Consider the following 9,552-nt stretch of genomic DNA (forward strand, 5'->3'; position numbering starts at 1 on the left):
AAGCTGTGAAAAAACTTAGAAGTTCTATAAGTCTGCATTGACTCCACCATTCCCCTATGCTGTATGTCATATTGCCAATCTGCCCCATGCATAATGCATACAGTTGAGCTTATGGAGATTTATAAAGGTGAAGATTTACACGAAGATGATAAATCTTGAGTATCTGAGTAGCAGTAAAGAGCAGAGGGCATATAAATTTTAACAATATTGCATTTTGATGGTTAAGTGAACAACCTATCCTGTACAGCCTATATGCTGTAAGTAATGTCAACCTAAATAACAACAGAGAAAGTGGCTCTCAAAGAAAAACGTTAATAAATAAATAAGAAAGAAAAGGGGGGAGAGGATTTATTTGAGAACGAGCTGAGGATTACAAACTGAAGTATGTGTTCTGACACATCATAGGCATAGCTGGCCTGGGCAAAGGAAGACAAGGGCTTTTAAAGCCAAAATGAGAAAGGTTATCCAAGTTGTTGCAAAACAATTATTCTTGGCTAAAAGGATCAATAACAAGAATGGCTTAGCCCCAGGGCTGAGCAGGCAGTTGCTGGGCAGATGTCCTTGCAGAAGTATTCTTTGTGCAGGCTTGTGGTTTTCACAGAGTCTTTTGTGGTAGTTCTTATTACCAGGCAAATCATGTGTGAAGGCTGTTCCCTGTAATCTCCTGGGTCTATTTTGCTAGGATTGATATAAGTGACTCCATTTTCATTCTGACAATATTCACAATAATTTCCTTTTGGAGTAAGTTATGGACAGAATGATATCTTATTCATTTTTGTATTACTGACACTTAGCATAATACCTGGTACATAATAGATACTATAAAAGGTATTTGTTGGATAAATGTAAGACTAAGATTACAAAATATAAAAGAACAAAAACAAACCTAAATAACAATATCGAAATATAGCATTCCTTGTCATACTTAACAGGGATATTGCTGTTTTATTTCTACTTAAAACTTCCTCCCCATTCAATCTCCAAACAAAGAGAAAATACTTGTAAACATTTGCATAGTAAGACTATTTTATATATTTATGGGTAAAAGAAGATCCTTGGCTTTTTTTGTTTTTAATAGAGCGAAGAGCCACACTTTATTTTGTAGGTAGCATGGTACAGTGGATAGCGTATGAGCCCTATGATCAGACTAATTTGGATTTAATCTCAGCTCTACCACTCATTAGTGATGTGACTGTGGATAAGTTCCCCATCTAACACTAGGTATCATAAATGGCCTTAGTGGGTTCTTTTGAGGGCTAAATGAGACAACATGTTTGAAGTTCGTAGAGGAATGTTCATAGAGGAATGCAATGAATATTAGTTCCTATATTAGTTTCCTCTGGCTGCCAGAGCAAATTAGGACAAATTGGGTAGGTTAGAACAGAAATGTAGTTTCTCCCAGTTCTGGAGGCCATAAGTTTGAAATCAAAGTGCTTTGGCAGGGCTATAAAGACTCTTGGGGGAATCCTTCCTTGCCTTTTTCAGCTTCTCATGGCTCCAGGTATTCCTTGGTTTGTGGTAGTTCTCCCATCTCTGCCTGATCTTCTCTTCTCTTCTCTTTGTGTGTCTTTTATAAGGATGCTGATGGTTGGATTTAAGGCCTACTCAGATAATCCAGAATGATCTCATCTTGATATCCTTAGATTAATTACATCTTCAAAAAACCCTTTTTTCCCCAATAAGATTACATTTATCACACATAAGTTTTTACTGTAAAGTGTCAGAATTTTTAAAAAATCTACATCTCAGTTGTACAGAATTTATAATCTTTTGTTCATGGAAATCCTAGTATCATTTGACCGTGCATACTTTATTATTTATTTGTTTGTTATACCTTATTATTATACTTTATGATTATTAATTTGATTTTAATAGTGAACGACCATCCACAAACCTATTACCTAGCAAAGAACTAGAATCATAATAATTTACATCTATTTACGCCTTCTTTCTCAATCTCGTTCCCTCAAATTCCAAAGGTTTATTCTTTTCATTATATCATAATGTCTGATGTTTAAAAATAAATGGTGAGGGGCTTGGCATGAAATTAGAAAAGCCTATGTTCTCATCTCAAGTCAGTCACACAGGAGGGGGTAACATTGTTCCAGTGATTGTGTTGGCCCCTTTTGACAAATCTTCTTCAGGCTCAGTCCACCTAATCCCAGTGAGAGTCGGGTTTAGCAGCATATTAGAAATATCCTACCTGGTTCCAGATCATTCTAGGAGAACTATTGTGACTTAAAATACATTGTCTAAAATATTTTCCTTAAAAATAAATAATTACATTACCTCAGTGGCAGAAAGAGTAAAATCTATCCATGTTGGTCAGCTTTGTATCACTTTCACCAAAATACCTGACACGAACACCTTAGAGATAGCAAAGTTTATTTTGGCTCATGGTTCCAGAGGTTTAGTCCATGCATTGCTCTAGGACCAAAGTGAGGCAGAACATCATGGTGGAAGAGCTTGGCAGAGGGAAGCTGTCCAGTTCACAACAGCCCCAAAAGGGGCATATGGGGACCAGGGAAGATGAACCCTTCCAGGACACCTCCTCCAGTCACACCCCATTAAAACTAGCATGGACTGATTAAGTTACAGCTCTCACAAGCCAATCATTTTATCTTTGAACAGTCTTGCATTAAAACAGGAGCTTTTGGGGGACATGTCATATGTAAACCACAACAATATCCATACAGCATCTTTCTTTGCAAAAACCTTTGAATAATAACATTGGTCAGAGTACTATGTTGAGTACTTATAGGACATTACTATGTTGAGTACTTATGGCACTTATAGGAACAAAATAATCTTAAGAACAGAAAATAAGATGACTCTATTATGAGTCAGTTTTCTAAAATTATTCATATAAATTAAGTATTAAATAATCTTGGAATGAAGAGTCAAAAAAAAGAAATGCCCTGCATTCTTTCTCTACTACGAGGACAAGATTTTTACATAGGAAAATTCAATATATGAGAGTTTTGTTTTCTCAGAGAAATAAAACCTAAGTATAAGTTATACACATGTTAGTAATTAGAGATTAATGTTTAGATTTTCACATTATGTGCTACAGTTAAAATGACCATATATTTTATCCAAAATTGTTCAAACTGGGATAATTTTGAGAGTGAAAGGGTAATCATTATAGTTATGCTGGATCAACAGACATAAACTGGCACTGTTCCTGGGAAACTGGAACATATGATCACCCTGGTTTTAGCATATTTAAATTACCATTTCAGTATTTTCTCACATAAAGTAGAGGCAGATAATTTTAACATGTTTAACTGGTTTCCAAAATACTTTAAAGCTACATAGCACTTTATTTCAGTTTATTAAGTCTTCAGGGAACATCAAACTTAAATATACAGCATCAATATTTGAGACAAAATTCTGCTTAGTACATTTTATTAACTAAAATTATTAATATATAGATTTATGGTTAATCAAGATCAGACCATAGTGTTTTTTTCTCCACTAAAGAATTAAAAGTAGAGAAGATGAGGAAATAAATGTATTATCTGGAATGACTTTATATTAAGGTAGATTAATAATAACAAATTATAATGTAATGAATTTTAGGATAAACTTTAGGACACAGCATATGATATTTATGTTTTATGAAATTCATTTCAATGTAATAAGAGTATGTATATAAAATGAGATTCTTTTTTTTAAATTGCTTTTATTTTTTAAATACACTACAGCAGAATGCATCACAATTCTTATTACACATATAGAACACCATTTTTCATATCTCTGTTTGTATATAAAATATGCTCACACCAATTCATGTCTTCATACATGTAAAGCTGCTTTTTCCTTTATTTTTTTTGATAGAATGCTAGAATTCAATCTATATTAAGAAAAATCTGGATTACAGAGGTAACTTTCATCCTCTTAAATCAATAACTTATCATTTTTTTTTTGTTGGTCGTTCAAAACATTACATAGTTCTTGATATATCATATTTCACAGTTTGATTCAAGTGGGTTATGAACTCCCATTTCTACCCCGTATACAGATTGCTGAATCACATCATTTACACTTCCATTGATCTACACATTGCCATTCTAGTGTCTGTTGTATTCTGCTGCCTTTCCTATCCTCTACTATCCCCGCTCCCTTCCCCTCCCCTCCCCTCCCCTCTTCTCTCTCTACCCCCTCTACTGTAAATCATTTCTTCCACTTGAATTATTCTTCCCTTACCCCTCACTTCCTCTTGTATGTAATTTTGTATAACCCTGAGGATCACCTTCCATTTCCATACAATTTCCCTTCTCTCTCCCTTTCCCTCCCACCTCTCATCCCTGTTTAATGTTAATCTTCTTCTCATGCTCTTCGTCCCTACTCTGTCCTTAGTTACTCCCCTTATATCAAAGCAGACATTTGGCATTTGTTTTTTAGGGATTGGCTAGCTTCACTTAGCATAATCTGCTCTAATGCCATCCATTTCCCTCCAAATTCTATGATTTTGTCATTTTTTTAATGCAGAGTAATACTCCATTGTGTATAAATGCCACATTTTTTTTATCCATTCGTCTATTGAAGGGCATCTAGGTTGGTTCCACAATCTTGCTATCGTGAATTGTGCTGCTATGAACATCGATGCAGCAGTGTCCCTGTAGCATGCTCTTATTAGGTCTTTAGGAAATAAACCGAGAAGGGGAATAGCTGGGTCAAATGGTGGTTCCATTCCCAGCTTTCCAAGAAATCTCCATACTGCTTTCCAAATTGGCTGTACCAATTTGCAGTCCCACCAACAATGAACAAGTGTACCCTTTTCCCCACATCCTCGCTAGCACTTGTTGTTGTTTGACTTCGTAATGGCTGCCAATCTTACTGGAGTGAGATGGTATCTTAGGGTGGTTTTGATTTGCATTTCTCTGACTGCTAGCGATGGTGAGCATTTTTTCATGTACTTGTTGATTGATTGTATGTCCTCCTCTGAGAAGTGTCTGTTCAGGTCCTTGGCCCATTTGTTGATTGGGTTATTTGTTATCTTATTGTCTATTTTTTTGAGTTCTTTGTATACTCTGGATATTAGGGCTCTATCTGAAGTGTGAGGAGTAAAGATTTGTTCCCAGGATGTAGGCTCCCTATTTACCTCTCTTATTGTTTCTTTTGCTGAGAAAAACTTTTTAGTTTGAGTAAGTCCCATTTGTTGATTCTAGTTATTAACTCTTGCGCTATGGGTGTCCTATTGAGGAATTTGGAGCCCGACCCCACAGTATGTAGATCACAGCCTACTTTTTCTTCTATCAGACGCCGTGTCTCTGATTTGATATCAAGCTCCTTGATCCATTTTGAGTTAACTTTTGTGCATGGCAAGAGAAAGGGATTCAGTTTCATTTTGATGCAAATGGATTTCCAGTTTTCCCAGCACCATTTGTTGAAGATGCTATCCTTCCTCCATTGCATGCTTTTAGCCCCTTTATCAAATATAAGATAGTTGTAGTTTTGTGGATGGGTTTCTGTGTCCTCTATTCTATACCATTGGTCCACCCGCCTGTTTTGGTACCAGTACCATGCTGTTTTTGTTACTATTGCTCTGTAGTATAGTTTGAAGTCTGGTATCGCTATACCGCCTGATTCACACTTCCTGTTTAGCATTGTTTTTGCTATTCTGGGTCTTTTATTTTTCCATATGAATTTCATGATTGCTTTATGTATTTCTACAAGAAATGCCATTGGGATTTTGATTGGCATTGCATTGAACTTATAGAGAACTTTTGGTAATATTGCCATTTTGATGATGTTAGTTCTGCCTATCCATGAACAGGGTATATTTTTCCATCTTCTAAGATCTTCTTCTATATCTCTCTTTAGGGTTCTGTAGTTTTCATTGTATAAGTCTTTCACCTCTTTTGTTAGGTTGATTCCCAAGTATTTTATTTTTTTTGAGAATATTGTGAATGGAGTAGTTGTCCTCATTTCCATTTCAGAGGATTTGTCGCTGATATACAGAAATGCCTTTGATTTATGCGTGTTGATTTTATATCCTGCCACTTTGCTGAGTTCATTTATTAGCTCTAATAGTTTCTTTGTAGACCCTTTTGGGTCTGCTAGGTATAGAATCAAGTCATCTGCAAATAGTGATAATTTAAGTTCTTCTTTTCCTATTTTTATGCCTTTAATTTCTTTCGTCTGTCTAATTGCTCTGGCCAGTGTTTTGAGGACTATGTTGAACAGAAGTGGTGAGAGAGGGCATCCCTGTCTTGTTCCAGATTTTAGAGGGAATGCCTTCAATTTTTCTCCATTCAGAATGATGCTAGCCTGTGGCTTAGCATAGATTGCTTTTACTATGTTGAGGTATGATCCTGTTATCCCTAATTTTTCTAGAGTTTTGAACATAAAGGGATGCTATACTTTGTCAAATGCTTTTTCTGCATCTATCAAGATGATCATATGGTTCTTATCTTTAAGTCTATTGATGTGGTGAATAACATTTATTGATTTCCGTATGTTGAACCATCCTTGCATCCCAGGGATGAATCCTACTTGATCATGGTGCCCAATTTTTTTGATGTGTTTTTGTATTTGATTTGCCAGAATTTTATTGAGGATTTTTGCGTCTAGGTTCATTAGAGATATTGGTCTGTAGTTTTCTTTCTTCGAAGTGTCTTTGTCTGGTTTAGGCATCAGTGTGATGTTGGCCTCATAGAATGAATTTAGAAGTTCTCCCTCTTTTTCTATTTCCTGAAATAGCTTGAAAAGTATTGGTATTAGTTCCTCTTTAAAGGTTTTGTAAAACTCTGCTGTATACCCATCCGGTCCTGGGCTTTTCTTAGTTGGTAGTCTATTGATGGTTTCTTCTAGTTCCTCAATTGTTATTGGTTGGTTTAGGTTGTCTATATCCTCCTGACTCAATCTGGGCAGATCATATGACTTAAGAAATTTATCAATGCCTTCACTATCTTCTATTTTATTGGAGTATAAGGATTCAAAATAATTTCTGATTATCTTCTGTATTTCTGAAGTGTCTGTTGTGATATTGCCTTTTTCATCCCATATGCTAGTAATTTGAGTTCTCTCTCTTCTCTTCGTTAGCATGGCTAAGGGTCTGTCGATTTTATTTATTTTTTCAAAGAACCAACTTTTAGTTTTGTCAATTTTTTCAATTGTTTCTTTTGTTTCAATTTCATTAATTTCAGCTCTGATTTTAATTATTTCTTGCCTTCTACTTCTTTTGCTGTTGTTTTGCTCTTCTTTTTCTAGGATTTTGAGATGAAGTATGAGATCATTTATTTGTTGGTTTTTTCTTTTTTTAAGGAATGAACTCCAAGCAATGAATTTTCCTCTTAGAACTGCTTTCAATGTGTCCCATAGATTCTGATATGTTGTGTCTGAGTTTTCATTTAACTCTAAGAATTTTTTAATTTCCTCCTTGATGTCTTCTAAAACCCATTGATCATTCAGTAACCTATTGTTCATTCTCCAAGTGATGCATGATTTTTCCTTCCTTCTTTTATCGTTGATTTTCAGTTTCATTCCATTATGATCAGATAAGATGCATGGTATTATCTCTACTCCTTTATATTGTCTAAGAGTTGCCCTGTGACATAATATATGATCTATTTTTGAGAAGGATCCATGCGCTGCTGAGAAAAAAGTGTAACTGCTTGATGTTGGGTGGTATATTCTATATATGTCAATTAAGTCTAGGTTGTTAATTGTGTTATTGAGTTCTATAGTTTCCTTATTCAACTTTTGTTTGGAAGATCTGTCCAGTGGTGAGAGAGGTGTGTTGAAGTCTCCCATGATTATTGTATGGTGGTCTATTAGACTCTTGAACTTGAGAAGAGTTTGCTTGATGAACATAGCTGCTCCATTGTTTGGGGCATATATATTTATGATTGTTATGTCTTGTTGGTGTATGGTTCCCTTGAGAAGTATGTAGTGTCCCTCTTTATCCCTTTTGATTAACTTTGACTTGAAATCTATTTTATTTGATATGAGTATGGACACTCCTGCTTGTTTCCGCAGTCCATATGAGTGATATGATTTTTCCCAACCTTTCACCTTCAGTCTATGTATATCTTTTCCTATCAAATGCGTCTCCTGTAGGCAGCATATTGTTGGGTCTTGTTTTGTGATCCATTCAACTAGCCTGTGTCTCTTAATTGGTGAGTTGAAGCCATTAACATTTAGGGTTATTATTGAAAAATGGTTTGTTCTTCCAGCCATATTTGTTTATTAATGTTACTAAACCTGATTTGTTTTCTTCTTTGATTATTTTCCCCCCTTTATTGTCCTACCTCCCACTGTTGGTTTTCATTGTTATTTTCTATTTCCTCTTCCTGTAATGTTTTGCCAAGGATTTTTTGAAGAGATGGTTTTCGAGCTGCAAATTCTTTTAACTTTTGTTTATCGTGGAAGGTTTTCATTTCATCTTCTATCCTGAAGCTTAATTTTGCCGGATACACGATTCTTGGCTGGAACCCATTTTCTTTCAGTGTTTGAAATATGTTATTCCAGGATCTTCTAGCTTTTAGAGACTGTGTTGAAAGATCAGCTGTTATCCTGATTGGTTTACCCCTAAATGTAATCTGCTTCCTTTCTCTTGTAGCTTTTAAAATTCTCTCTTTATTCTGTATGTTGGGCATCTTCATTATAATGTGTCTAGGTGTGGATCTCTTATGATTTTGCACATTCGGCATCCTGTAGGCTTCTAGGATTTGGGATTCTGTCTCATTCTTCAAGTCTGGGAAGTTTTCTCGTATTATTTCATTGAATAGATTGTTTATTCCTTTGGTATGGACCTCCATGCCTTCCTGTATCCCAATGACTCTTAAGTTTGGTCTCTTTATGTTATCCCATATCTCTTGGATGTTCTGCTCATGGTTTCTTAACTGTCTTGCTGAGCTGTCTATGTTCTTTTCAAGTTGAAATACTTTGTCTTCATTGTCTGATGTTCTATCTTCTAAGTGTTCTACTCAGCTGGTAGTATTCTCAATTGAGTTTTTAAGTTGGTTTATTGCTTCCTGCATTTCTAGGATTTCTATTTGTTTGTTTTTTATTACCTCTATCTCCCTGTATAATTGATCCTTTGCTTCTTGGATTTGTTTATGTAATTCCTTGTCAAAGTGATCTTTCATTGTCTGATTTTGCTGTCTCATGTCTTCCTTGAGACTCCAGATCATCTGAAGCATGTATATCCTGAATTCTTTATCTGACATTCCATCTGTTGCAGCTATTACCTCTTCTAAAGTTGAGTTGACCTGCATTGCTTGTGGTCCTTTCTTGCCTTGTCTTTTCATACTGCTCGCGTTTCTTTCTGCTTGGTAAAACTGTTGTGTTTTTGAAATTTTCCCCCTATTTATTTATATTGGTCTTGTATAGTTGAAAAATCTCCCTTGCAGAGCGGGTAGTGGCTGTGCTCCTCCTCCAATTGTGGTGATCTGTCTACTACGCTGGCGGGCCGCTAGGCCTGCTCTGCCGGTCGGTCGCAGGTCTGCCCACCCTGTGGGTGCGGGTGGCGGCTCTGCTCTGGCCCCACACCAATTGTGGTGACATGACTACCACGCCCACAGGTCGTTGGGCCTGATCCGG

This window comes from Spermophilus citellus (genome assembly GCF_964194105.1).
Source record: "Spermophilus citellus genome assembly, chromosome: 9".
Classification (NCBI taxonomy): Eukaryota; Metazoa; Chordata; class Mammalia; order Rodentia; family Sciuridae; genus Spermophilus; species Spermophilus citellus.